This window comes from Myodes glareolus, chromosome 10, assembly GCF_982192425.1.
Source record: "Myodes glareolus chromosome 10, mMyoGla1.1, whole genome shotgun sequence".
Taxonomy (NCBI): Eukaryota; Metazoa; Chordata; class Mammalia; order Rodentia; family Cricetidae; genus Myodes; species Myodes glareolus.
Genome location: NC_142035.1, coordinates 46,118,782 through 46,124,971, shown reverse-complemented (window position 1 = coordinate 46,124,971; position 6,190 = coordinate 46,118,782). Strand labels below are relative to the sequence as shown.

Genomic DNA, 6,190 nt, shown 5'->3' with positions numbered 1-6,190 from the left:
AAAGAATGAGTACACATGAAATCCAAAATTTATCTATTAAAGTATTTAAGGACTTATTACAAAGGAAATCTTAAATAAAAAAGTAAAAGTTTCAATTAATACAAAAGAACAGGAAAACATTAATCAATTGCCCATACTGAGATAGCTGATTAGTAATTAGGGGAAGAAAGCTTTGAAATAATTCATCTAAAATCAACTTTGAACCCAGGTGTTTAAGCCTAGCAGAGGAAGGCAGATCTGTGAGTCCTAGGCCAGCCTGGCTTACACAGGGAGTCCCAAGCCAGCAGGGCTACGTAATGAGACCCTGTCTCAAACAAAACAAAACAAAAAAACAACAACAAAAAAAAACCAAAAGCAATCTCAAGTAAGTTATATACTCTCTCTAGGACAGATTTTCAGAACTGTAAGATGTTTAAGCACAGCAAAGTACACACTATATACATTTGCCACCTTAGCTGTTCTAAACTGTAGTGTGTTGCTGGACAGACCTCCTCTGTTGCCATGCTTCTGTCTCTCAAACCCTATGCACTGACAAAGCTGAACCTGCACCTGCTGCTTGATGCTCCCCATCTGCGACATCCCTAGCCCCTGAAACCTCATTCATTGTCTCTGTAAACGCAGCTATCTGTCTTAGTTAGGGCTACGATGAACCACCATGACCACAAAGCAAGCTGGAGGGGGGTTATTTGGCTTACACTTCCATGTCATAGGCTGTCATTGAAGAAAGTCGGGACATGAACTCAAGCAAGGCTGGAACCTAGAGCAGGAGCTGATATAGACGTCATGGAGGGGTGTTGCTTACTGCCTTGCTTCCTGTGACTTGCATGACTTGTTTTTTACAGAACTCTGGATCACCAGTCAGGGGTGGTACCGCCCGTGATGGGCTAGGAAAAGGCCCACTGACAGGCTTCTGTACAACTCTGTTGTGGAATATTATTTTTAAGATGTGTTGGCATTTGTTTATGCTGTGGAACATTTGTTTAAGGATGTAAAGACGTGTTGCATTCTTTTATGTTGCATTTGTTTAACTCTGTGAAGCTGTGTCACTTTGCCTGCCTAATACACCTGATTGGTCTAATGAAGAACTGAGTTCCAATAGTGAGGCAGGAGAACAGATAGGAGGAGCTGACAGGCAGAGAGAATAAATAGGAGGAGAAATCTGTGAAAAGAGATAGACGAGCAAGAGAAGAAGGAGGAGACCAGGGTCCAGCCACCCAGTCACCCAGCCAGACACATAGTAAAGAGTAAAGAAATACAAATATATAAAGATATACAGAAAAAGAGAAAGATAAAAGCCCAGAGGCAAAAGGTCGATGGTATAGTTTAAGAAAAGCTGGCGAGAACCCAGCCAAACTAATGCTGGGTAGTTAAAAGAAAAATTAAGCCTCTTTGTGATTTATTTGGGAGCTGGGTGGCAGGCCCCCCAAAGAGCCAAAGAACAAAGAAAAAAAACAACAAAACAACACAGCTCTATTTTATGGAAGCTCAACTGAAGCTCCTGCCTCTTTGATGAACACATCTTGTGTCAATTTGACATAAACTTAGCCAGCACACTGTCCCAAACACCTCCACCAAGTGTGTCCCTCCCACACCCCATAATGTCCTCACTGTTTACCCATCCTGCGGTCTTTCTAAGGTTATTCTCCTGTTGTCCTTGTATTACACAAGCCGCTGGTCCTTTCCTCTGTTAATGGGCATGTGTTATGGTTTTGGTTGTGAGCCTAGCGTTTAATGGCTGAGCCATCTCTCCAGCCCATGGGCATGTGTTGGCTGTGAACACAGCTGCTGTGGATGAGGGTAGGGTAGTGGATATATATTCAGAAGTGGATTGGTTTAATCACAGGTATAACTGAAAAGAAAAATGAGCTCACAACTTGCCGAGTCAAAATTAACTCAACCGTGTGTGACCTGCAGTGACAAGGAGCGCACTGAGTCAGAGGAAATGGAGATTTCACTCAAGAGACCTGTACATATTCAAATGGGGTGAGTCCATTTCTAAGCAGGCTTAGTGAATTATTCTACTTGAGAGTACGCCCACTGTAAGATAATTCTCTTTTTAAAAGACAAGGTCTTTCTACATCACCTTGGCTGTCTTGGATCTCTCAGAGGTTCACTTGCCTCTGACTGGGATTAAAGGCATGCAACACCATGCCTGGCCCAGCACCATGCCTGGCCCAGTACATAATTTTTAACTTTTTGTGCATTGGGGTTTCACCAGCATGTATGTCTGTGCGAGGGTGTCAGAAGCCCTGGAACTGAAGTTACAGACAGGCGTGAACTGCCACGTGGATGCTGGGAATTAAACCCAGGTCCTCAGGAAGAGCAGCCAACTCTCCAGCTCCAAGGTCACAATTTAAAAAGAAGACAGTAAGCGCACTAGTGGGTACTCTTAGCTCAGTCACAAAGCATATATGTAAAAGATAAAAGCAATGGGCAGAAATGCCTCGGGCCATGTTCAGCTTGCACTGTAAACTTTAAATGAAGATACCAGTTTTGCTCAGTCACTAACACAGGGAACTCTGCTTTGAAGTATTTGAGGGGCCACCATACTGGCCGCACCATGCTGTCTTCCCATGCCCAGTCGTCAGCCTCCCCGTCCTTGCCAGCACTTGTATTTGTCTCCTCTTCTTTCTGTCATCCTAAAGGGCACGGAGCGCAGTGGGTGGTTTGACTTGTACTCCTGCTTGGTTAATGACACCAGTATCTTTTGCATGCTTATTGCCCCATTCCTAAAGGTTTTCAGGACAGGGCAAGGTTCTAGGAAGCCACACTGCCTTTGTGAGTCACCATCGCAGTACAATTAAACTAATGAGGATCCTATCAAAAGAATTGGAAATAGGCCTTGCTGGGTGGTACACCCCTTTAATCCCAGAACTTGGGAGGCAGAGGCAGGTGGAGGCTGGCCAGCCTAGCCTACATAATGAGTCCCAGGCCAGCCAGGGCTACAAAGATTTGGAAAGAAAATAATACGCACAAAAAGATGAGGGGCAGGAATGTGTGGGAAAGAGTGTGTAGAAGGAATGGAGAGAGTAGCGAGTCAGTGAAATTAAGAGGACAAACCAGATCAAATCATGTCATTTACACAGAAGGCACAGATGGCAAGGGAAGGAGAAAAAGCAGGGTAAGACTTTTGTTCTTTAAAAAATATAATGATAAAGAGAAAAGAAATTATATATATAATGATGGCGTGACTGCAGCCGCTAGTCCAGGCAGAGACGGCTAGAGCGGTGCAGATTCCCTGCGGCGAGTGGCAGAGCTGGCGCGTCCGGGACAGGCTGGTCCTGCCATGCAGCCGGGAGAGTCATCCAAGCGGGCGGGTGACCAGGTGGCGGATAAAAGGCTTACAGGACATAGTAAATAGACGTAAGGCTAAACATAAAGGTAGACATTTATTACTTAAAGGAGAGACAGAGAGACAGAGAGACATGGAGACAGACAGAGGAGACACGTGTGCACATGCCAAGAGAGGGAACAGAAGGAAAATTAAGATGGCAAAGACAGGTCAGAAGTGGCTGGGAGTGGGCGTGGCTTGCCTCTTAAAGGGACCAGACCAAAAGAATAGCAAAGACAGAGCTTAAAATTCTACAAGCCAGCCGGCGCGGTGGTGCACGCCTGTAGTCCCAGCTACTCGGGAGGCTGAGACAAGAGGATCGCTTGAGTCCAGGAGTTCTGGGCTGTAGTGCACTATGCCGATAGGGTGTCCGCACTAAGTTTGGCATTAATATGGTGACCTCCCGGGAGTGGGGGGTGGGGGGGAACACACACCAGGTTGCCTAAGGAGGGGTGAACTGGTCGGAAACGGAGCAGGTCAAAACTCCTGTTCTGATCAGTAATGGGATTGCGCCTGTGAATAGCCACTGCACTCCAGCCTGGGCAACATAGCGAGACCCCATCTCTAAAAAAAAAAAAAAGAAAAAGAAAATTCTCCAAGCCAGGTTAGGAGTTTTAAGAAGAACACAGGAGGCAAAAGAGTGAACTTTTTCCAAAGGCTGCAAGTTGAAAACTGAAACTAAACCTAGGTGATAAAAAGGTAACCAGGAGGGAGGTTAGAAAAAGGGAGGTTCTTAAAATCCACTAGGGCAGCTTCGGAGAGATGAAAGAAGGTTTCTAGGCCAGGCCAAGCTTCTAACAGGTCCTAAAATAGGCAGGAAAGCCACGGGCCCTGGTGGCGTGTGCAACTCCATATCTGTGTCTCAAGCTCTTTAGGAGACCTGGGCAGAGTTTTCTAGAACATTGCTTCTCGGGATGGGGTCCCAAACCAATATTTGCCTTCCAGTAAGATCAGCAGAGGACCTGAGCATCCTCTAGAAGCTGAAACCTCCCACCTCTCAGGTCTGTTGGGAATGCAGAACCCCAGGTGTTCCCCCTCTCTCCTAAATAGTAAAGACCCCAGGTCCCAAACCAATATTTGCCTTTCAACAAGATCAGCAGAGGGCCTGAGCATACTCACCTTTGAGAAGTGCTGCTTGAGCAGGTGTGGTGGCACTCAGGAGACAGAGGCAAGGATCTCTGTGAGTCTGAGGTCAGTCAGGTCTTCATAGTGAGTTCCAGGGCAGCCAGAGCTGCGTAGTGAGACAGCATGTCTCAGAAAAACAAAGTGCTATTTTGGAAGAGTACAATTAGTTCTTTGTATGCCTTAGTTTACTATTTTAGAGCAGCTAACCTTGACTCACAGTTTCTGAGGTTTCAGGCCTTGTTGATGCTGTGGCCTTTTGCAAGACAGAATGTTATGGTGGTCGGAGCTGCTCATACACGGTGGTTTGGGAACACAAAAGAGAGGAAGGGAACAGCCAGAGTTGCAATATCTTTAAATGAGGAGTCCTAATGGCCTGACTTTCCTCTACCAGGTCCCATTACCTACATGTTATTTAACTCTTTGAGTTTCTTAAAAATAAATTCTACTTGGGGGCTGGAGAGATGGCTCAGAGGTAAGAGCATTGCCTGCTCTTCCAAAGGTCCTGAGTTCAAGTCCCAGCAACCACATGGTGGCTCACAACCATCTGTAATGAGGTCTGGTGCCCTCTTCTGGCCTGCAGGCATACACACAGAATATTGTATATATAATAAAAAAATAAATATTTTAAATAAATAAATAAATAAAAATAAATTCTATTAATTATTAGTTAATTCTCTGATACATTTTTCCTCTTTTTTGTTAATTGTTTTCAACTGTTTGAAAATCCTTTTTTTTTTCCCTCTCAGTTTCAAAATTTTTGTTTTAGAAAAGGTGATCCATCCACCCAGTGAAGTGAAGAGTTGTATCCTGGGATCCAACAATAATGCTGAAAAGGACCATGGTTTCTCCACTTCTACTCATTAGACCCAGCCATAGACACAAGACTTGTAGCCAGTCAGTCTTTGGGCTTAAACCATAGGCTGATCTCCTTCTCAGCATTTGCTACTGAATCTCTGCCAGCCTGAATGCAGAGATCCTCTCAAATGGTCCCTGCCTTAGAATCAACTGGCTTGGTCTCTTCCAGGATCACTGGGCCTGCTGCAGCACATTGAGCCCCTCCCAGACCTTGGCCACCATAGGCCCTGAGTTCATATACTTCACCAGCCCCAGGAAAGAAAGGATGGTCTTTCAAGTCGATTCAGTGCTGTTTCAGGTGTCCTTCAGAAGCCCAAAGGAATGTCACGGCCACAAGGAGCTCATCCACCAGCCAGTGCTGCACGTCTCCTGGCTTGATGGCAATGAAGGTGTGCCCAAAACTGGCTCTGATCCGAAAGCTGGAAGGTCACTGGCGTCTGCAATAATTGGTAAGAAAGAAGCGAGAATTCTCTTATTTTGTTTTGTTTTGCTTTGAGGTAGGGTTTCTCTGTGTAGCCCTGGCTGTTCTGGAACTCACTTTGTAGACCAGACTGGCCTCAAACTCAGATATCTAGCTACCTCTGCTTCCTGAGTGCTAGGATTAAAGGCATGCACCGTCACTGCCCAGTGTTAGTGAGAATTCTTAAAGATACATAAATCAGGGCTGGAGAGATGGCTCAACCAGTCAAGAGCACTGGCTGCTCTTCTTGCAGAGGACGGGTTTCTCTTCCTAGCACCCATTTCAGTTGGTTCACAATCACCTGTTATTACAGTGCCAGAGGATCTCATTTTCTCTTCTGGCCTCTTCAGATACCTGCATGCACATTGTTTACATAAACTCACCCAGGAACTTACTGTGCCTCCTAAACCCCCAGTCTA

At 45.4% G+C, this 6,190-nt stretch overlaps 1 non-coding gene across 1 annotated transcript; it reads left to right on the top strand.

Annotated features, from left to right (window-relative positions):
• The first annotated feature begins 3,592 nt into the window (after positions 1–3,592).
• On the top strand, positions 3,593–3,898 carry LOC146892657 (signal recognition particle RNA). The gene has a single exon (XR_015004320.1).
• Positions 3,899–6,190: the final 2,292 nt, after the last annotated feature.